This window comes from Podarcis pityusensis (assembly GCF_964106645.2).
Source record: "Podarcis pityusensis genome assembly, chromosome: 2".
Lineage (NCBI taxonomy): Eukaryota > Metazoa > Chordata > Lepidosauria > Squamata > Lacertidae > Podarcis > Podarcis pityusensis.
The window spans coordinates 108,225,763-108,249,628 of record NC_138029.1 but is presented as its reverse complement, the minus strand read 5'-3'; the positions used below and the strand labels follow the sequence as shown (position 1 = coordinate 108,249,628).

At 46.5% G+C, this 23,866-nt stretch overlaps 1 protein-coding gene across 1 annotated transcript in view; it reads right to left on the bottom strand.

Moving 5' to 3' along the window:
• Positions 1-21,034, bottom strand: part of GABBR1 (gamma-aminobutyric acid type B receptor subunit 1) — a 186,518-nt gene extending 165,484 nt beyond the window's left edge. The window contains exon 1 of the mRNA XM_080991621.1: positions 20,515-21,034. The gene's annotated coding sequence lies outside the window, so the exon portion shown is untranslated. The remainder of the gene's footprint in view (positions 1-20,514) is intronic.
• Positions 21,035-23,866: the final 2,832 nt, after the last annotated feature.

The following is a 23,866-nucleotide window of genomic DNA, read 5'->3' as shown; positions in this document are numbered from 1 at the left end:
CTCTCTCCCCCTGTCTCTGGTCAGAGTCACACCACACACTTAAAACACATCCAACACACATAAAAATCACTTGACTTCACTCCAAAACCCAACATTGTCCTATTCACTCCAAAACAGTGCTGATGTGTGGCAACAGTTTTGCAGCATTTTGCAGCATCCCTGTCCCCGCCCCCCACCTGCCCAATCTCCTCAGCTGGAGGAGAGTCACTTTCCTTTCAGCTCTCCTGAATATTTCAGAGTGCCTCCAGATTGTCAGTATTTTGCAGGGTGACTTTTCACTGCATACTTTAGGTTTGCACATTTGGATTAAAGTGGATTAAAGGGTTCTGCCACCACACAAACAAATCAGAAGGAATGCTGGAAGAAGAAGAAGAAGAAGAAGAAGAAGAAGAAGAAGAAGAAGAAGAAGAAGAAGAAGACGTGCTCAAGAAAGACTTGGTATAATTTGACCTCCACATGAACTTTAGGAATCAGAATTGAATGCTCAGTTAATCATCATCATCAAACCTTTTATTGGCATCACATACAAACATCCAAAACAAGCTCAGTTAATAGTAGGTGGTCTGGAGAAAGCTAGTGCAAAAACACAGAGAGATTTTCAGCAAACAAAAGATGATTTCCTAACCATTATCTCCTATTGATGAAGCATCAGTCCAGCTATCCTGGACTTATCTGTTGTACAAAGGACTGATTGGTCAGTAGCTTAAACAATGTTACTCAGATTACTGGAAATAGGATGCTAAAGAATTTGTGATGAATTTACAAAAAATAAAAAAGGATATGTTTTTGTTGATACTTACCAAAAGATATACAAAAGTTGATACCTAATACAAAGTACCATTTTATAATATCCTGGAATAAAAGAAATTCTTTAAAAATCTATTTTAAAAAGGAAGAAGAAGAAGAAGAAGAAGAAGAAGAAGAAGAAGAAGAAGAAGAATTGAAAAATATTTGACAGAAAGCCAGTATTGTGCAGTTATTAGAGTGTTGGGCTCTGAGCTGGCAGTAAGGTAAAGGTAACCATTAGGTCCAGTCATGACCAACTCTGGGGTTGCGCGCTCATCTCGCTTTATTGGTGGAGGGAGCCGGCGTACAGCTTCCGGGTCATGTGGCCAGCATGACTAAGCCGCTTCTGGCGAACCAGAGCAGCACATGGAAATGCCGTTTACCTTCCCGCTGGAGCGGTACCTATTTATCTACTTGCACTTTGATGTGCTTTCGAACTGCTAGGTTGGCAGGAGCAGGGAACCGAACAACGGGAGCTCACCCCGTCGCGGAGATTCAAACCGCCGACCTTCTGATCGGCAAGTCCTAGGCTCTGTGGTTTAACCCACAGCGCCACCCGCGTTCCTTCACTGAGCTGGCAGACCAGGGTTCAAATCCTTTGCTCTGTCCTGTGGCTTTCTGGGTGCCCTTGGGCACAGTGACTGCCCCTCAGCCTAACCCACATCACAGGGTTGCTGTGAGCATTAAATGAGGAGGGGCAGGGAGAACAATTCACGCCATCTTGAGCTACTTGGAGAAGAAAAAACAGGATGCAAATGCAATAAACAACACCAGTGGTACCCTTTTAATTTTTTTGTTAAGGCCCTAGTGATTCGTGCCATTGCTGCAGGGGTGTCTTGATGCCTCGCAACCCCCCTGGCAGCTCTTTGCACCTGTGCTGCCCTCAGCACATCTTCATCTTCATGCCACAAAGCCTGCGCAGCGACTCATAACTATGCAGCTTACGCCAGCATGGAGAATACTGGCCAAACACGGCACACTTGGCTGCCCAAGCAGAGGCAAGCACCCCTCTGGGGCCCTGGCCGGCCGCTTCCCTGAACATAAGTCTTTTAAAGCTTCCTCTGAGAATAGGAAGCCTTTGCGAAGCCGGGCCAGGCAGGTGGAGGCGGTGGAGGAGTGAGGAGGCCGGCGAGGAACTGCTATGCGCTGAATGGCAGCTCAGGGAGGAAGCAGGTCCAGGAAGTCTAACCACAACCCGCTGCATGGCGCGAAGCGGGAGAGCACTAAGTGGGAAACCGTGTTCATTGCCGCAGGAGCGGTGTCCCCCCACGGAGGCTTCCCGGCAGCCAGACATCCCCTATTCATTATTCATACAATAGCAGGGACAGGCAGGAGAGAGGCAGAGGGGTGGGCGACCAGCAGGCAGACAAAATAATCCCCAAGTTGCAGCCTCCTAATCGCGGGTTCCTGAAAGGCTAATCTGGAGCCGGAGAAACATACACAGTGTCAGAGAAATAAGCACACATTCACACACGAGGCGAAGGCAGAAGAGCAACCACTTGTGAGTCGAGGACCCGCCACCCGCATAGGAGTATGCTAAGACACAAAGACACATTTGTTGTTGTTGTTGTTTAGTCATTTAGTCGTGTCCGACTCTTCGTGACCCCATGGACCAGAGCACGCCAGGCACTCCTGTCTTCCACTGCCTCCCGCAGTTTGGTCAAACTCATGCTGGTAGCTTCGAGAACACTGTCCAACCATCTCGTCTTCTCATGAGGTGGCCAAAGTATTGGAGCCTCAGCTTCAGGATCTGTCCTTCCAGTGAGCACTCAGGGCTGATTTCTTTCAGAATGGATAGGTTTGATCTTCTTGCAGTCCATGGGACTCTCAAGAGTCTCCTCCAGCACCATAATTCAAAAGCATCAATTCTTCGGCGATCAGCCCTCTTGATGGTCCAGCTCTCACTTCCATACATCACTACTGGGAAAACCATAGCTTTAACTATACGGACCTTTGTTGGCAAGGTGATGACTCTGCTTTTTAAGATGCTGTCTAGGTTTGTCATTGCTTTTCTCCCAAGAAGCAGGCGTCTTTTAATCTCATGACTGCTGAGAGCAAGTCCTGTTGAGCTCAGAGGCACTTACTTCTGAGTTAAAACAAGAGCCCTGTGGCATGTTGAGGACCAACAAATGTATTTATCATAGCACAAACTTGTGTGGTGCTACTAAGGTGCTACAGAACTCTCCATTGTTTTTTTTTCCTGCAAAAGTCTTACACAGCTACACATCTGGAAATAGTAACTTCTGGGCAGACGGGCATAGGACTGCGCTGCAAATTCCACCTCATAAAAGGAAGTTCGTATATGTTACAATAACAAACAAATATTCGGCTTTCAGAGAAAATAGCATGCAACCATTGTAATGAATATGCAGATTATGAACCAAAGAATGAACCGGATTCTGAATGCTCATACAATGGAGGTAGAATATCTCTCTCAGTCTAGGCACACACACACGCAATCTAGGAAATACTTTTTTTGTTTTTTTGTCTCACTTCATAAAATCTGCATTCTTTGAAGCTGCTAATTATACATAAAGAGGACCATTTCTCGCTCTGTTTCAAGGAGAACTAGGTCTAGTAGTACTTGTCTCTTGCTGTGTGGCACTGACTGAAGGGGAATTCATTAAAAACAATTTGTATTTATAGCAACAACCGAAAAAACACAGATCTGCTTGAACACCATGTGGCCATTTGAGAGGGGGGAGGAATTGGGGGGGGGGGAGAGAGAGACTACAATTTTACAACATTCCCATACCATATGATTTAAAGAGGTATTCATTTGAGAGCCACACAATGCAACCACCAACTAGCCTCCACTCATTTTGAGTGTCATTGTCTGAAAGGGATGCAACACTCACTCAACAAAATCAGTTGTGCAGCCTGATCCTATGAGCATCAATGGCTGCTGGCCAGAATAGCTCTGTTCTTCTGAGAATCACAGGTGCGCAGAGTGCTGCTGTGCTCAGCTCCTGCTTGCAGGTTTCCCACAGGCATCTGGGCGGCCACTGTGAGAACAGGATGCCATTGGCCTAATCCAGCAGTGCTCTTCTTATGTCTTTCTGTTTAATAATAATAATAATAATAATAATAATACTTTTATTTATACCCCGCCCTTCCCGGTTCAAAAACCGGGCTCAGGGCGGCTAACAACAAATTTAGAACACTTTAGAACACTTAATTATAAAAGCAGAATAAAATAGGTATAAAAACACGAATAACAATAAAATTCAAAAATCAATTAGATAATCCCCAGGGCTAGCTGGCTGAATTGGTCCTACTTGGGCCAGCGAGGAGGTCAGGGGAGAATTTGCTGTGGGGTCTCAGAGCGGGTGATCTTCATAAAAGGGGAGGGGAAGGGAAGAGAAAGGAAATAAAAGATCAGGCTGAATTCGCATTAAAGGCCAGGCGGAATAGCTCTGTCTTACAGGCCCGACGGAAGGAGGTTAAATCCTGAAGGGCCCTAGTCTCATGGAACAGAGCATTCCACCAGGTCGGAGCCATCACTGAAAAGGCCCTGGCCCTGGTGGAGGATAATCTGACTTCCTTAGGGCCCGGGACCTCTAAACTATGATTATTCATGGACCTTAAGGTCCTCTGCGGGGCATACCAGGAGAGGCGGTCCCGTAGATACGAGGGCCCTAAGCCACAAAGGGCTTTAAAGGTCAAGACCAGCACCTTGAACCTGACCCTGTACTCCACTGGGAGCCAGTGCAACTGGTAAAGCACTGGGTGAATATGCTCCCATGGCAGGGACCCCATGAGGAGCCTTGCTGCAGCATTCTGCACCCGCTGGAGTTTAGACTCCAGTGGGACTTATTCCAAAACAACGGTTGTGCTCAGCTTTGCAATCCTGTGCAGAATTACTTCGCAGAAAGCCTCTTGAAAAGAATGGGACTTATTTCTGAGGAAAACAACCACCACCTGCGTAGGAACTTGCCAGCCTTCCCACCAACCAAGCCGGCTGTGGGACTGATGGGGAAAATAGTCTGAGACGTCTGGAGGGCAACCGGTTGAGGAGTGCCGTACTGTGCTGTAGATCTAACAGATCTCCAAAGCTTCCCTGCACCCCGGATTCATCTGTGTTGTATCTCTTTCCCAGGTCCCTTTCAACACACCTGGACACAGTTCTAAGGAATGTACCCGCACTTTGCATGTTATTCTATATTATTGCAGGCTTTCTGTGACATCCCCGGCGCCCAAAGGCATTTCAGATTGCACAAGGCACTGTCTGCAAACATTAGTCAGTGCATTCTGCAATTACATGTGCAGCCATTGATGGCTTGACTCAGGCGGATGAGTCCGAGCCAATTGTGAATAGAGCGCGGGAAGATCTTCCTCATTCAAGACCTCCTTCAGATAATGTAATGCCTTGCGCTCTTTCTCCACAAACAATTTGTTCTCAGTATATGGTGTTGGGATACCCAATGCCATCCCTGCCTGCCGGTCATTAGGGCTAGGCGAGGGGGAGGAATTCTGGCCCGACACCCCCCTGCAGCTGCCTGCTGCAATATTCTAGCAAACTTGCTGCAGGTGATGTCTTTGAGCATGAGCTGTGTGGCTCAGTGGTAATTAGGGATGGATGGATCTACCGATTTCGCTGTCTCTCCTCTTCTCGTTCTTCCAGTCTTAAACTCTGCCCTCTACATTTCTGCAGCATTTTGCGATTTGTTCACTTTTTGATCCTCATGAAAATCCATCAGTACATTACTCCTAACACCTGTGGTGAAATTTTTCGTAGGGGAACAGTTAGGGCAGGGGTCGGCCCATGAACTACCCCCAAACTGAGCCATTATTTTCAAATTAATGAGATGTTTAGAAAAGATTTAAATCAGAGGGGTTTTGCTGACAAAGAATCAAAATTTCAGACAGAAATATTGAATAATGATTATAAGAATTTAGCAAAAATGTATAAGATATTACTGGAATGGTGTACGAAGGATGAGGAGGTAAAATCAGTTATGATCGACTGGGCCAAAGATATAGGGCATAATATTCAAATGGAGGATTGGGAAAGACTTTGGAAAGATGGTTTAAGATTCACTGCATGCACAGTTATAAAAGAAAATGTTATGAAAATGATGTACCGATGGTATGTAACACCTGTGAAGTTAGCAAAAATGTATAAGATAAGTAACAAATGTTGGAAATGTAAAGAAAAAGAAGGTACCTTTTTTCATATGTGATGGGAATGTAAGAAGGTAAAATGCTTTCGGGAAATGATTTATAATGAATTGAAGAAAATGTTGAAATATACATTTGTTAAGAAACCAGAAGCATTTTTAATAGGCATTACAGGTCATGAGATAAATAAGAAAGAAAAGAAGTTATTTTTATATGCAGTGACAGCAGCAAGAATATTGATGGCCCAGAAATGGAAACAGGAGGAATTACCTACGATAGAAGAATGGAGAATTAAAATGATGGATTATGCAGAACTGGACAGAATGACAGGAAGGATCCGGAATCGATGAGATCAAAGATTTACAGAAGATTGGGAAAAGTTTATCCAATATATGCAAAAACTGAGTGATAATAAAATTACGTTTGTAAGCTTTAAGGAAGCTCTGTGAGGGGAAAGGGTTAAAAGGGTAGAAATGTGTAAAATGTAACAATAGGAAGGAATGGCAGACAAATTGAGGGAAGTCAAAAAAGAGAAGTAAGATGTAATTAAGATGTATGGAATGTATAAATTTGTTTTTGTATTTGAAAACTAGTAAAAATATAATATAAAAAAAAAAAGATTTAGGGGACTAGCCTGGTCCCCCATGTCCACTGACGACACGCCATTGCTTCCAATATTTAATTTCTTTTCTTGATTAATGTATATAGTGTCCTTCTTGAAAGTAGCTCAAGACAGTGTACCTGGGTGGGTACTTTACTCTCACAACCCTGTGAAGTAGGTTGTGCTAAGAGCTTGCAATTGGTCCAAAGTCAACTATTTGTCTTTGAGGCCAAATGGGAATCTGAATACGGTTCTCCTATATCCACTACCTCAGGTATCTTCAGCCTTTTCAGGCTGAGGATCCACTTTCAACCCAAGCATGCATTTGGGGACCCATGTCTCAATCTTTTACTGTTTATCTACATGGTGGAAGTGCTCCGGTGCAACAACCCACCTTGGATCAGGTCATGACCCACTCCTGGGTCCCAATCCAGCAGTTGGAGACCTGTGCACTGCACCACATTAGTGCTCTCCATTGAAGTTCATCTGAAAGTGCCACCCCAGTAAGATTTCCTCCAGCTTGGAGGAAATCTCTTGGCACTCATACAAGACTCATTCTGTTTCCCTTGCTACTGGTAAGCGAGATGACCAGTGGTGTGTTCTCGCGTATCAAAAATAAATGACACCTCTGCTTACGACATTCTTACCTGACAATTACCGAGACAGAGCAGATGATATTGCTTTGTCTCCTTGTGATTCTGGAGAGATTTAACCTCTGCGAGCTTATTTTTGTTCGTTGCACTGTGTCGCTAATTTTCTAATTCCTGTTGGAACTCATAAAGTGTTGCAAGCCGCCCTGAGCACAGTTTCTACAGCGAAAGGGAGGAGGGATATAAATCCTCGGTTCAGGAAATGAATAACGAGAGGCAGGCGCTCCTTTTCACTGAAGCTAACAGGGATTCCTTTCTGAACACAAAACACATGTACACACACAAAGCTGCTCAGTATGGATTGTCACCATTGATCTACCTAGTCCAGTCCTGTCTTTGCTGTGACAGACTTGTAGGGCAGAGGGTGGTCTTTTAAAGCCGTGCTGCCTGAGAATGTGGATATGTGTGTGTGTTTATGAAGCTGGATATTCCAAGGATTGGTCCTGGGGAAAACCAAAAAGTGAAGTAAAAAAAGAATGGGAGTGCCTAAATGAATACCTCAAAAGTCAAGTTTCGAGGGCAGAAATCTGGCTGAGTCTGGAATAGCCTTGTGAAGTGAAAGGATATGAAAGAAGGATTTATATCTAGATGTTAGGATAGAGATGATAAAGAAAACAGGAAGACACAATGAGAGATAAAGGAGGTGTTGTGGGATTGGTGGAAGTCAATGTTTGTTTTTCTTTTTAGTATTTATAATATTAACTTGTAAGATACGGATTTTTGTTTTGTTTTTTTGTTGTTGCTTTTTTAGTTTTCTAATGTTGATTTTTGTGTGTTGTGTATTGTTATTTTTTTGATATATTTCGTGTTGTTGTTGTTGTGTGGAAAATACTAATAAAATTTATTATATATATATATATATATATATATATATATATATATAAAAGGGAACTTCAAAATATGAGGCTCAGAAACACCTCCCACCCAGAAAAGTCTGTTACTGTAAAGGTGCAAAAATGTTAAATATGATTTATTTCCGTATTATATTTACTTTATTTCTTAGGTGGCGGACACCACATACATGTAAAGCACGGGACTTCCTCAAAAGAATCCTGGGAACTGTAGTTTGCTGGGAATCATAGCTCTGGAAGGGATAAACTACAATTCCCATGATTCCTTGAGGGGAAGCGATGTGCTTTAAATGTATGGTGCGCATGAAGCCAACGCTGCCCAGTCACAGAAGGGGTGTGTGCGCACCCTAGGTGAGAGACAAGGGTGGCTTGATTTTTCTGTTTCTGTGCCACAAGACTAGCCGGCATATCAAACATGCACCCAATGTAATTGATGGGCATTTTGTGCTTTTGTTATTTTACATTGTTTTGATTGGTTGTATTTAGCAGACTTCCACTGAATATTTCTTATCTGCTTGTTGATTGTAAGCGAACTCCTAAGCGGTTTATAAACAACAACAACAACAACATTATTAAATCGGCAAAAAGGACATTAAAAACAGGTATTTAAAAAAATTCAAAAAATAATTAAATTTAACCAATTAAGCTGGAAACAGATTAAAATGCATGCCAATTTCTTTTTTCTTCTTCTTTTTCTTAGCAAACAATAAAACATATATTGGTCTTAACACTAAAGACCCAACCTCCCGTCTATTCCATATTTCGATTTCATATTACTTATTGCCAATACACACTTTTATCATAATTAAACTTATTCTTAATATATCTAATTTCATGCCAATTTCTGCCTGTCTGGGTAAGCTTGCCTGAAGAAAAAATTTTTAGCGGGCACCGAAACGAGTACAGTGAAGGTTATAGATGATATAGATATGTACGCAGAAAGATAGATGTGGCGATATATACAGTGGTGCCTTGCAAGACGAAATTAATTCGTTCCGTGAGTTTTGTCGTCTTGCGATTTTTTTCGTCTTGCGAAGCACGGTGTCGGGAAAGTTTTGGAAAAGCTTCAAAAATCACCAAAGTCTTTAAAAACCTCAAAAAAGGCTACCACACCGCGTTCTATGAGTTGCTCCTTGAAGTCAAGTCGCAACTGTATTAACGGTGTTCAGAAAAAGGAAACAAACTTGCAAGACGTTTCCGTCTTGCGAAGCAAGCCCATAGAGAAAATCGTCTTGTGAAGCAGCTCAAAAAACGAAAAACCCTTTCGTCTAGCGAGTTTTTCGTCTTGAGAGGCATTCGTCTTGCGGGGCACCACTGTATAAATACGTACACAGGCACACAAAAAGCAGCAGGACACAGCAAAATGCCCTGCAAAGAACTATTTGGGTCAGCTGACAGTCATGGAATTGTGAATTGGCAAAGGTCACTGCTGCCTCCCAGGAGGGAGAGGGGAGGAGTGAGGCAGCCTGGTGCAAACACACCGGTTGAGGCTGTTGGGGCATTTGCACCGTGCCAGCCTCCCTCCCTTGCAAGTGACAGCCACCAACCTGCCAGGAATAGTGCCACTGCCCCACTTCGCAAGCTGCTTCTGGGCCGGGGAGACCTGGCTTCCCTGATCAGCCCTGAAGTTCAACAGATGACTTTGAGCTCTTCACCCTCTGAGCCTAGCCTGCTCAGAAAAAGAGGGAACATTTTATCACATGTGGTGGGAATGTAAAAAGGTGAAATGCTTCTGGGAGATGATATATAATGAGTTGAAAAAAATGTTGAAATATACATTTATAAAGAAACCAGAAGCATTTTTACTGGGTATGGTTGGGAGTGATATAAATAGAAAAGAATGTAAGCTCTTTTTATATGCAATAACAGCAGCAAGAACATTATTGGCCCAAAAATGGAAGCAAGAAGAATTACCGACGATTGAAGAATGGAGGATGAAGTTAATGGACTATGCAGAATTAGATAAACTAACAGGAAGAATTCGAAACAAGCGGGACCAGAAATTCACGGAAGACTGGAGTAAATTTGCGGATTATTTGAAAAGTATTTGTGAAGATCAGATGAGGTTTGTAGGTTTGCAAGATGTTCTGTGAGGAGTATTATTGGAAGTATTGCAAAAATAGATAAGGGGAAGGATAATTTGTTAAGAGATTTAAAGGCAATATAAAGTTAAGAAATGTATAAGAAGTGGACAAAACGGTGGATTACCAGAGGTGCTAATGGAAGTCTAAAAAGATTGTATAAGTGATAAGTTTTGTGGTACATTTTATAATTTATATGTTAAAATCAATAAAAATTACTATAAAAAAGAGCCTAGCCTGCTCAACAAAGGATGGTGCCCCACGCCGGAGCTGTCCTTCAACTCACCCCAAGCTCACTGCCCTGTCAAATACCACTCTGGCAGGTGGGCGATGCCCTTTGCTCCTGCTGTGAAAAGCAGTTCTGGGGTTCCACAACAGCACTGGCAGAAAACCACACCATTGCATTCTGGGATACCTCATCCAGGTCTGGCGCCATCGCCTGATTTTGACGCTCAACGGGAGCACAGAATGGCTTTAAAGCCAAGATGCAGAAACCAGTGGGACCCTCTAGACCAGCCTTTCTCAGCCTGTGGTTCCCCAGATGTTGTTGGACTACAACTCCCATCACCCCTAGCTAGCAAGGCCAGAGCTCAGGGATGATGGGAGTTGTAGTCCAGCAACATCTGGGGACCCACAGGTAGAGAACCGCTGCTCTCAATGTTGGTGGGCCACAGTTCCCATCCTCCTCCTCGGCTATTGACTATGCTGGTTGGCCAAGGGCCTTTGAAGGACTCACCTGCCTTAAAAGAAACCCTGTTTCCCATGCTAGGAAACACGCTACACGTTTTTTGGGTTCTTTTTTCTTTTCTTTTTACTGAAGGAGCAAAGCGGCGTTCATCCTCTTATTATTCTCCTCACAGCTTCGTTGGATGTGCGAAAGCGTTACTGGAGCAAGTTTAAAAAGGTAACCGAATGATCTGACCCCTGTGAAGCTGCCTTCGAGTGAGTCAGGCCACTGATTCATGGAGCTGAGTGTGTCTCCTCTGAGCTGCAGCAACGGTTCCCCAAGGTCTCAGGCAGTTACGAAAGAGGGAGAGGAAAATCCGACCATCCACCTTCCCCACTATTTTATCGTTTTCCATCGTATCACGCCCTCCTCCACCCCCAGCCATATTTTATTGTCTAAACCAAAAAGCTCCAGACATTTGCAGGGAAGAGTCTGTAGCCCCTTGGTCATTTTGATCATGTTATTCTGCATCTTTTCCAGCTCTGTATATGTTAACATTGTAATCTGTCCTGGGATCTTAGCCTGAAGGGCAGGTAAACAACAACAACAACAAATCATTTTATTTTATTTTATTTTATTGAGATAGGGGTGACCAGAATGGTACAGATCTTTCCAAATGCAAACCCATAATGGATTTATGTAAAACGCGCCACAGTATGGGTAGCTGCCTTCACAATTATAGGTAAAGGTAAAGGGACCCCTGACCATTAGGTCCAGTCGTGGCTGACTCTGGGGTTGCGGTGCTCATCTCGCTTTATTGGCCGAGGGAGCCAGCGTACAGCTTCCGGGTCATGTGGCCAGTGTGACTGGCGAACCAGAGCAGTGCACGGAAACGCCGTTTACTTTCCCGCCGGAGCGGTACCTATTTATCTACTTGCACTTTGACGTGCTTTCGAACTGCTAGGTTGGCAGGAGCTGGGACCAAACAATGGGAGCTCACCCCGTTGCGGGGATTCGAACTGCAGACCTTCTGATCAGCAAGTCCTAGGCTCTGTGGTTTAACCCACAGCGCCACCCGCGTCCCTTACCTTCACAGTTATCGTAGAATTGTAGAGTTGGAAGGATCCAAATGGGTCAACTAGTCCAGGAATATTTTGCCCAACATGGGGCTTGAATTTACAACACTGAGATTAAGAGTCTCAACTGAGCTATCCCAGGTTCTTTCCTAAGCATGGAATTTGCCTTGTTCATGTTTACTGAGGGTCATGGTCAGTCACTGCCAAGTCTCTCTCTCTCTCTCTCTCTCTCTCTCTCTCTCTCTCTCTCACGCACACAGATTTGCCTCAATATGACTAGCTTTACACTTACTTGCACTGATTTTTCCTCAACATTTTGTTGCCTCTAGAACCTTCCTGCTGCTGTGATTGTATTCATTTTACTGCCGCTGTCAATTTTTTTGCCTTGTTTTATTATGGTTCGTTGGCGGATGCTTGTTCTAAATTACTTTCCAAGTCACTTTTGGCTTCCGAATGAAAAACAACAACAGGATAACAAATAACAAGCATACACAAATGGAGGGTCTGGCTCTTGTCCTATGACCATTGAGTTCACTCATGAGCATATGGGGGAGGGACCTCAACACAAACAACTGTGAGGGAAACCAAGGTATCTCTTGTCTCCTTGATCACTGCTGCCTACATCCATACTGACATTTGCAGCAAATGCTAAAAGGCTGGTGAGGCTGGCCTTCCTTTTCCAAAAGCCATGCTGATCCTTCATCAGCAAGGCTTGTTTATCTATAATTCTAGCTTACCCAGGGAAAGGCATTAAGTTGACAGGCTTGTAATTTTCTAGCTTTGCCCTTGCTATGCTGTTAAAAATTGATGTTATGTAGGCTACCTTCCAATTGTCTGTTAAGGAGGCTGATTACAGCGGCAAGTTGCAGGCTGTTATTGGTAGATCAATAATTTCACGTTTTAGCTCCTACAGAACTCCGGAGTGCTCTTCACTGCACACACACACACACACACACACACCTACAACTATATAATCAAGGCTATATTAAAAATTGTCAGGGTGGACTTCGTGCTGAACCCTATTCCAAGGCCCTCTATGACTCTGACAGATAAACAATTCATCACGTATGCAGCCTTGCTCCATTTTCCTTCTCTCCTGTCTTCCTTTATGTCTGAAATCTTCTGCAACACCAACCGGACGACTGTTCAAAACGATATTCAGAACTTTCCTGCAACCTGAAATGTAGCCGCTTGTTTCCCTTTCTTTGCGGCAAGGAAGCAACTTCTATGGTACGACCTGCCACACACATGAAATAAGCCCCAGCAAGGGGCAGGGTGGCCAACTGCTCTTTAACATCCGGCAAACTCCTGCTGCGGTTATTATTACAGCAAGGGCTGCGGTGTGGCGACAAAGATCAGCAGAACAAAAGGAAAACGACACAGAACAAAATACAAAGGGTCAGAAAGGTTTAGGCTGGAAATGTCTTCATCAGGAACAGAAAAGGTATCTGACTCACTGCCAAGGAAGAGTGCCAGGCAAGAGCCAGGGGTCACTGCTGGTGGGCACCTACCCCGGCCAACACCCCAGAAAGCGCCTGACCTGGCTGTTCCTCCTTGCTGGTGTTACTACCTGTCCCACTGTCCTCCTAATTTTGTGGTGGAGGAGCTCAGGGCCCGGGGCCACATGCAGCCTTCAGTGGTAGACCTTAGGAGAGCCAGTGTGGTGTAGTGGTTAAGAGCGGTAGAGTCGTAATCTGGGGAACTGGGTTCGCTTCCCCGCTCCTCCACATGCAGCTGCTGGGTGACCTTGGGCCAGTCACACTTCTCTGAAGTCTCTCAGCCCCACTCACCTCACAGAGTGTTTGTTGTGGGGGAGGAAGGGAAAGGAGAATGTTAGCCGCTTTGAGACTCCTTTGGGTGGTGATAAAGCGGGATATCAAATCCAAACTCCTCTTCTTCTTCTTAGGTTCTCAAATTTCAGCAGTGCCCTTTGCAACGCTGAAATTTGGAGCTCCTTTCCACAGCACGGTGCCTGGCGCAACCACACTGGTCACTACCTTAAAACCGCCTCTGTGGCCCTCCAGACCTCTCTTTCTGGCCCTTGACATCTTCACAGGCCATCCCCCTCTCCCTCGGCCACACCGCACACTAGCCTTGCCTGGCACCTTGAGCATTTTTGCCTGGCTGGGACTCGAAGTCTGGTAGTGCCTCTTGCTTGTCGGAAGGACAGAAAGGGATGGTAGAAACTTGTCCGGTGCACAAAGGTCAAATGTGCAGCCATTGCTCCGCCCACTTTGGCCCCGCCCACCACTGGCATATGGCCCCTGGGAAGCCTGTGTGGGAGGGAATGTGGCCCCTGGGCTGAGAAAGGTTCCTATACCTGGCTTATGCAACTGGTAAAAGGAAATGTGCCCACAAATGTGTGGTGTGGGGGTACTGAGAGCAGCCAGAGAAGAGGCAGCACAGCAGAGGCAACCCTATTCCCAGTCTCCACCAGGTGGGGAAATCAGAGAATGGCCTCCAAGGACTTAATATTCAGGTAGATTCACGCAGGAAGTCAGCTCTTGAGAGATCTACCTGGGTCACCCCTACCTAAGGCCTAAGTGTGTTGAATATGCCCGAACTGATGATCATTAGTTCACATTGTCAGGGTGACCATATCCCAGTCACCTTTTGTCATTTCAACCTGTTTTAGGAAGATGGGAATGTGAGGCGATGGTGGGCTGTAGCTCAGTGGTTGAGCAAATGCTTTGATCCCGGGTTCAACCCCTAGCAGTTCTAGGTAAGGCTGGGGAAACTTATCTTGTCAGAAACCCTTGAAAGCCACTGCCAATCGGTGTCAACAGTAGTTAGATGGACCAATAGTCTGAAACTGTTGTAAAGCCTACACACGGTTGTTGGTTTCTTCTAACCATGGTTCCCTGTGCCTGCTTTTATAAAGCAATCTCCCATGTCCCTACACACAGCTGTTGATTTTCTTCTAACCATGGTTCCCTGTGCCTGCTTTTATAACGCAATCTCCCATGTCCCTACACACAGCTGTTGATTTTCTTCTAACCATGGTTCCCTGTGCCTGCTTTTATAAAGCAATCTCCCATGTCCCTACACACAGCTGATGATTTTCTTCTAACCATGGTTCCCTGTGCCTGCTTTTATAAAGCAATCTCCCATGTCCCTACACACAGCTGTTGATTTTCTTCTAACCATGGTTCCCTGTGCCTGCTTTTATAAAGCAATCTCCCATGTCCCTACACACAGCTGTTGGCTTTCTTCTAACCATGGTTCCCTGTGTCTGCTTTTAGGATGCAGTGGAAAATGTCCTGGTCAATCCTTTTCTTAATGCTGGTGTTTTGTGAGATACGCACAAATTCTCACACACAGCAAGAGCTTTCACACAACTGCCTGAGAATCTCCACATGTTGACTTGTGAAACAGATTTTTGGAGTTGGGAAAAAAGATACATAAGGGAGACTTTCCCTTCAGAAGCAGGAATTCCAGGCTGGAACATGGCTCCAGCCCAAAGCAGTCTGTGCAGCAACATAAAACTTTAGAATCGAAATGTTGTCATGACTTATTTGCACAAATTTAAGCATTGCTATTATTGCGAGGTAACAATATTCACTCATTGTGCCTAAATGGAATCAATAAAAAGTCAAATGATATAAAGAGAGGGAAAACTAAATATGTTTTGACAGTCTAGCTGTAGCTTTTAAATCCAGTAAAGCACATTTCCATTCTTCATATTTTTCAGTGCAAGGCCAATACTTCTCCAGTGTGATTTACTCAAACTTCACCTCTGCCATGAATTCACTGTATTATCTTATGACAACCAGCATCCCTCAGCTTCTGCCCAAACACCACCAAATACAGTTCAGTGATAGTACTGGCCTACCTTACAAGTTTGTTGTAACAAATAATGAAATAATGTAAGTGAAGCATATCTGCATACACCATACATTTGTAGCACATTTGAAGCACATGGCTTCCTCCAAAGACTTCTAGGAACTGTAGCTTATTAAGGGTGCTGGGAATTATAGCTCCGTAAGGGGTAAGCTAAAGTTCTCAGAATTCTTGGGAGGGGAAGAATGTGCTTCAGATGTATGGTGTCTATGCAGCATACGTTTCACTTACATTATTTTGCTATTCATTACAACAAACCTGTAAGGTAGGGCCAGTTTTAAAACTCAAAAATGCTATAAGGCAATAACAACAACAACGGTATTATATAATATCATAATTGTCTAACAACAACAAGAAGAAGAAAAGCAACTTTGTGCCACACATTTCAATTACAGAGCAGCGTTCAAAAGAGTACATTATATTGGGATCAAACTATGATATTGTCCATGACTACCAGTGTGAGTTCTAGACATGGAGGTGCCTAAATTCATATATCTTTTATGGGCTGGAACTGGAATAGTACAGAACAAGAGGAGAGGAGAGGAAAGCTGTGGAACATAGGGAGAAACCACAGAAGCTGAGGAAGAGGAGGACCCATCCTCCCAAAAAAAATCTTGTCACGTGTCTGTGTGTGGCATGTGGGATATAATAATGGGGTTATAAAATTCTGCCCTGTGAGGAGAAAGCGGGCAGAAAGAGAACCTTTTTTCTTCCGCCTTCTTGTCGTTAGAACTGGCAGTCAATTCAGGACAGACCAAAAAAACAAACAAACCAACATTTATCCATACAACACAAAATGAACTGATGGAACTCACTGCCACAAGATGTGACTATGGCGTCTGGGCTCAAATTCCTCTGAAAGGGAGAACTGGGCAGTATGTCTCTGGATTCCAGATAGCCGGAGCAACCTCAGGGGAGGACTGTGGCTCACACTGTAAACCATGGGTAGGCAAACTAAGGCCCGGGGGCCAGATCCAGCCCAATCACCTTCTCAATCCGGCCCACGGAAGGTCCGGGAATCAGCGTGTTTTTACATGAGTAGAATGTGTCCTTTTATTTAAAATGCATCTCTGGGTTATTTGTGGGCCATAGGAATTCATTCTTTTTTCAAAATATAGTCCGGCCCCCCATAAGATCTGAGGGACAGTGTACCGGCCCCCAGCTGAAAAAGTTTGCTGACCTTGCGGAGTAAACTAATGGGAACATTTGCCTGGCAGCAAGTCACTGAGTGGGTGGGATCTTCTTCCATTGTTGGGCCTGAGGTAGGCCTGACTGAGATTAGAGAGTGGTTTACATGTTGGAATTGTCAGAGGTGCGGGGAACTGCTATGTATGTGTGTTTGTGCGCGTTTGCACGCACGCACGCAGGATGCACAAAGCTGTCAGAGGGGCCTTCTCCCCCACAGGTGCTCTGTCTCCTGACCCCAGCGGGGTAATTAACCCAGGCATTAATAAAAGCTGACAACAACTGCTAAGCCGGTTGCCTAGCTACGCACTCTGCCACAGGGCCTGGGCACACAGACAGGCCTCACAACAGGCTCCTCCCAGCTGCACCTCTGCTGCTTCCCTTCCGGCACCTTCTTGGGTCCCGCAGCACTCCATGCGCAGGGCAACGCTCCGTGGGAAACGCCTGGCGAAGGCACCGCGGCTCCTGAAGCCAGGGCGCGAAACGCCACCAAAGGTTTCAGCCAGACGCTGCTGGAGGGAAGCTCTCTCAGCAAATCTCCAGCTGCCCAGTTTAGGCACTGCTGGAAGGAAGCTCAGAGCGGTGCCCTGGCCCGCCTCCTCCTCTTCCCTCTTCTCCACAGTGCCAACCTGGCCACTGACAGTTCCTTACCCTTGAAGCCCCAAGAGACAGAAGTGATCAGGGCTGAGCCCTGGGAAACATCCGCTCCCGGAATCTATTTAGAGACCGGAGGAATCAGCACTTTGCCAGGAAACAAATAAAGGCAATCAAAGAGCTTCTCCGTTACTTCTGCCACCTTGGTTCGTTCAGCCATTAATATTAATCAGGCTGCTGTCCCACTTTTCTGCGTGCAAAGTGCTTTACAGTCCTCGGCGCATTTATCCTCGTAAGAGCCGTCCTGGGAGGCAGGCAGGGATGGCAACGTTTTGCATTTAACCTAGCACTTCAAATCTGGATGGTTTTTTTAAAATAAATTTTATTCATGTATTTTGCATGCGTTCTAACCCAAAATAGTCCATGCCACCACAACATAGACTTAGAATCAAGATATTGTCCCTACTTATACACACAAAGCTAACAGTAATAAGTTACTAGGTAACACCTGGCCTGCATGCTATGCTTATGATTAATTGCGTTTTACATTGCGAAGCTTTTTTCCCTTTTTTTACCTTACTAACTTAAATTACTAACTAATATGGGACAGGGGGAGAGATCCACCTCATCAAATGCTTTTTTTGAGGTTGCTTACTAATAAAAATAGCAGCAATGATGTTGTCTTGGCTAGCTTTCCAAGAACTAGACATGGTGGGCAAACGTGATTAGTATTATCCCCATATTACAGACTCAGGGATTTAAGACTGAAAGACCAGTTTAGCGAGCTCACGGCTGAGGTGACCTTTGAGCGAGGGGTTTCCTGGCTCAAGTCTCATACGCTTTACCACTTTTCAGATTAAACCTCAACCCAGTGGGGAAACTAGTGAGTCATACCTGCATAGCCAAACATCCCAAAGGAAATATGCATTTTGAAGGCAACCATGCTAGTCTGGTTACAAGCAAAGGCAAGGAAGGGTTTTTTGGCACCTTAAAAAAAAACCTAGTTGTTGCGGCACGCACGTTCGTGCGTGAGAGTTCACCTCTTCGAATGCCTGGAGTGCTATCCTCAAACGATAGACGCACACAAATAAATCCACAGATACATTCCACACTGATAATACGCTTCGTGTACCTAGCAAAGTGGATTCTAGTCCATGAAAGTTTATGCCATCCAAAATCTGCGCAACAAAACTCCATTGAATTTAATCTCCGTTCAGTGTACCTGGTCTGAGGCTATCGGTCGGTACCCACCTATCCCAGGTTGGCATTGACCCCTCGTTCCCCATCCACAGTCTCCATTGTGCTTGCAACCTGCCCTGAAGTGCGGGCCATTTGTCTTCATGTGACACTTTGATGTGGGATGCAGCCACCCCTGAGTGAATGCTTGCTCAGCTCTGCTGAGCAGCCTCTAGTCAGTACCCAGAAGCATGCTTGCAGCTGCCTGGAGGGCTAAGATGTATGATAGCCACGGTTTCCTAAACACAGGCAGGATCAAGGGGGAACTCTTGGCCACAGTGACTCAAGGGAGGAGTGTGTGCGTGCGAATGCGGACGTGCAGTTTTGAAGGGGTGCGTGGGGAAGCTCTTAGCACAAGGAAGAACGTGGTTGTGGGAAGAAGAAGCACAGGAGTCAAGGGTGAGATGAAGACCATCTGGTCCAACTCCTGCCCTAAGATATCAGAGGTGGCCTTCAAGATGCCGTAGGACTCCAACTCCCTACAGCCCCAGTCAACATGGCCAATGGTCAGGGATGATGGGAATCCAAATAACATCAGGACGGCCACAGGTTAGCAACCTCTGCTGACCCCCTTGCAGACATAAACTCCCTCTTTTTCCAGATTTGATGGCTGTGCTGCAAGGCAAAGGGCCCTAGTGGCAGATTTGTCTACTCTACCCTCAGGGAATCATAGAACTGTAAAGTTAGAAGGGACCCCAAGGGTCATCTAGTCCAACCCCCTGCAATGATGCGATGAATAATGGCAGCAACAGAGAGAGCCAGTGCGGTGTAATGGTTAGAGCGTCAAATCCCCACTCAGCCATGCACAGAACTCCCTGAGTGACCTTGGGCCAGTCACAGTCCTCCACCCAACCTACCTCACAGGGTTGTTGTGAGGGGGGAAATGGGGGAGGGGGCAAACCACCACATACGCCAACCTTGAGCTCCTTGGAAGAATGGCGGGATATGGATGCAATAAATAAAGAACTGATAGTAAAATACCGCTACAACAAATTGCTCAAGCCAAGGGCGTTTTTGAAAAAAGAAGAAGAAAAGATTTCTCTGGGTTCATAGGGAGTAATAACTCATTTGGCCAACACACCGTGTGGGTGGCAGCACCCTCCAAGTAGGAAGGGAGGGAGAAGGTGAGGCATGTCCAGACAGGAATGTAGGGTAGAGCAGGGTTGTAAGTGATGGAGGGAGCAGAGGAGCGCATCAGAACCAACTAGGCCTTAATGTCACCCCATTGCTGCCCTCCCTAGAGATGCAGGCCTCCTCCTTACCCCTCTGCACTCCCCCTCCCCCTCTGTTCTGCAAATGCCAAGTGAAACAGGACTGGTGAGAGCCCCTGATTAAGCTGTCTCCCTGGCCTAGCTCTGGGGACAGGCGTAAATCAAGCAGGCTGGCACCAGGCATAAATCCAAGCCTTGCTACAAAGCACCCGCTCTGTAAATCGCTGCCCTGCCCACAGGGGATGGCCCTGGCGCTTGGCCACCTGGGCAGCAACGCCGCCTGGTGTCCTGAGCTTCCCAGAAGACCAGAAATCCCCCCCCCATCAAGAAACACACACACACATAAACAGACTTGCCCTCCCCTCCTGCTCTCTCCCTCTGCCCTCTGCCTAGAGTCCATTGCCCAGCCTTCTCCATCAATTACCCCAGGACAACCTGTTCCCGATTGCCACAGCGCTGAGTGCCAGTAGAGGAAGGTGTTTGAGGGGGGGACAATAGGCAAGAATCGGGGAAGAGCTTTTGCCTCCATAACCACCACCACCACCAGTACTACTGCCGCCACCCCCGGCTCTCCCCCCCCCCCCACGGTAGGCCAAAAAGCAACTGAATCCTTACCTGGGGCGCTGTCCGCGGTAGCCGATTTTCCAGGCGAGGGCGAAGGAGGCGCCCGAAGAGGCGGCTCTCTGGTAGAGAGGTGGGCAGAGTCCCCTTGGTGATGGAGAGCGAGCGATCCGAGGAGAAGCCAGATCCCAGTCAGCGAGGGGTTCCCAGCGGCGGCTGAGCCATCCCAGAGGCTGAGAGAGCCGGCGGCAACGGCGGCGGAGAGACCGACGCACGGGCGGGCGGATGCGGGAGGTTGTGGAGAGAGAGAGGGACAGCCCTCTTGGTGATGGAGAGATCCCAGCTGGGAGAGGAAGCAATCTCGTCTGGCAGCGCGGGCGTGTTGGTGATCTGGTGGGGGGGGGGTGAGTAGGCAGGACGGCGGTCTTGGTAGATCCCAGCGCTGGATCCTAACAGATCCAAGACATGAGGAGGAAAGGCTGCGAGAGGTGGTGGTGGTGGTAGTAGTGGCGGTAGTGGCTGGGATCTCCCCGAGCAGCAGCTGGGGACCCGGAGCAGCGACCGCGCAAAGCCGAGAGCGGGAGGGGGAGGGTGCCCGGTGCCGGGAAAGGAAAGGAATGGGAGGGGAGGGGAGGGGCCGCTCTGTCCGTCTCAGCCCGCCTCCCCCGCCCGCTTGGGCGGCTCTCGCTGCTTTCTCCGGAGGAGGATGGATAAAAGGATGATGATGATGGAGGCGGGGAGGGGCCTGTGAGAGAGGGAGAGAGAATGAGAAAATGTGTGTGTGTGTTTGCGCGCCCGCCTGTATCCCTAAATCAATGGGCAAAGGAAGGAGGGTCTTTCTTTCTCGGGGGTGAAGTGGAGGGGGCGGGGGAGGTCTGTCCGGGCAGGACTTTGGGGCAGATGCCCAGGACCCCGCGCAGAGGAATGATCAGGAGGTGGCTGCCCCACGCACCCCAAAAATGCACGCGTGGGACTGCCTTACCCACATTTGGGGGAAAGCGAAGTAGCGCACGGCTACAGAGGGGGTGGTCCCGATCAAGTGCGGAGTCAACATCTCTCTCACACGCGCGACACCCCTTAATTCCACAGCCTCGAATTGCACCCGTGGACACGGCCCACGGGTGGCCAGGGAAGTGTCAAAGCGGCGGCGGCGGCGGCAGCAGCAGCAAAGCGCGCAGCCTGCAGGAGGCGGGAGCTGTCCAGGGTTCTGAACTGCCGAAGGGAGGGAGAGGTGGGAAGCGCGAAGAGTTGTGGTGGCGTGAAAGGCGACCGAAGAAGCGCCTCCCCGCGATACCAGGGGTCGTGTGAGCGCTTTCACGCGGGAGACAAAGCGTGGATCTGGCGTGGAGACTCGAGTTATCTCCCAGGGGCGATTTCAAGGAAGACACGTTTCCCATGTTGTGAGACTGCGCGCAGGAAGGCAAATGTAAACAGAAAGGAGTCTTTGTGGGAAGGGTGGTACGTTCACACACACACACAATGTGACGCTGAGAACACCTTGGAAACTGGAACTCGAGTCTGAATGCGGATTAAGGGGGACACCAGTAAGTCTAAGAGAGTTCCTGCTTTAAAATGGAGCGCTCGTTCTATTTAGTGTAGGCTTTACTGCCAAATGACAGAACAGCGGAGAGTTTGCGAGAGCTCTTCTTTCAGCACCGCTTCTGCAGAAGTTATTTGCGGTTTTTCTGAAACGGTGCCCACTTTGGGGGGGTTCCTGCACTAGGAAAGACCATCCAGTCACTTCCTCCAACCTTTCTTTCTCTCGGGTTAATAATTTTTATTTTTATTTTGAATGGGGCTGTGCTGCTTCCAGATGGTTGGTGTGGTATGTGTGTTTTAAATCTCTGGGGATGATGGCTTTTTCTTTATTCCAGCAAACTCTGTATACTGCTTAATCACAGCCGCCTCTCAGCAGAGCACAGGAGAATGTGTTAAAAAAAATCAACTAAAAATTAAATTAAATTATAAAATTATAAAATCAGAATTCAATTAAAAAGCCTGCCGGAATTTTAAAAACAAAGTCTTTGGCAAGTGCCAAAAGTTCAATCGGGAGAAGATATTTCTGACATCAGCTGGAGCGAATAAAATTGGATATGAGCCATGCATCTGAGCTGTGGGGGGCCACTAACACTGACTCCCCCAAAGTGATTGAGCATGGATAGAAGGGATCAGGCGGTCCCTGGGGTATTCTGGACATTATTATTATTATTATTTATTAAATTTTTATATCACCTTTTGTTCTAATATCACAACATAAAAATACAAAACAGAGTACATCATCATCATCATCATCATCATCATCATCATCATCATACCAATAGCTCCCCTCCCATAAACACATTTAAAAGGCTATAGAATGTTTAATTAGCCAAAGGCCTGGTTAAAGAGAAATGTTTTTCCCTCACATCTCAAGATATGGAATGAAGGTACCAGGCGAACCACCCTGGGGAGAGCATTCCACAAACAGGGAGCCACCACAGAAAAGGCTTGTTCTTGTATTGCCACCACCTGGACCACTCATGGAGGAGGTCCTCAGATGATGCTTGCAGGGTCCAGGTTGGTTCATATGGGGAAAGGCGGTCCTTGAGGTATTGCAGTCCTGAGCTGTTTAAAGCTTTATAGGTCCAAACCAGCACTTTGAATTGGGCCTGGAAACTAACTGGCAGCCAGCGCAGTCGAGCCAGGATCAGTGCAATCTTCCCAAACCATCTTGCCCCAGTGAGCAACCTGGCTGACGAATTCTGCACCAGCTGAAGTTTCCAAACCGTCTTCATAACATGTTGCGGTACTCTAACCTTTGAAGTTAGAAACTTGAACCTGGCGCGGTAGCATATGAGCAGTCAGTGCAAGCTTTTGAGCACTGAAGTTATGAGAAAGCAGTAGTCTGTCCCCATCAACAGTCGAGCCACAGAATATTGCACCAGTTGGAGCTTCTGCACCAGGGACAAGGGGAACTGAGGTTACCTGTGCATCCAGTTTATCCCTGTCCAAGAACAGCCACAGCTAGCATACCAAGCCATAGCTTGTAAAAGACAAAGATACATATTCAAACTCTGATGATTTTACGCTGTTTTGGATTGCCACATTCAATGGAGTCTAGTGTTATTTTGTCCTCATGTCCTAGTACAGTGGTACCTCAGGTTAAGAGCTTAATTCGTTCTGAAGGTCCGTTCTTAACCTGAAACTGTTCTTAACCTGAGGTACCACTTTAGCTAATAGGGCCTCCCGCTGCTGCCACACCACCGCTGTGCGATTTCTGTTCTCATCCTGAAGCAAAGTTCTTAACCCGAGGTACTATTTCAGAGTTAGCGGGGTCTATAACCTGAAGCGTCTGTAACCCGAGGTACCACGGTATGACTAAAAGAGGTGCTATGCAATGAATTTTTAAAAATGCACCACTACTGAT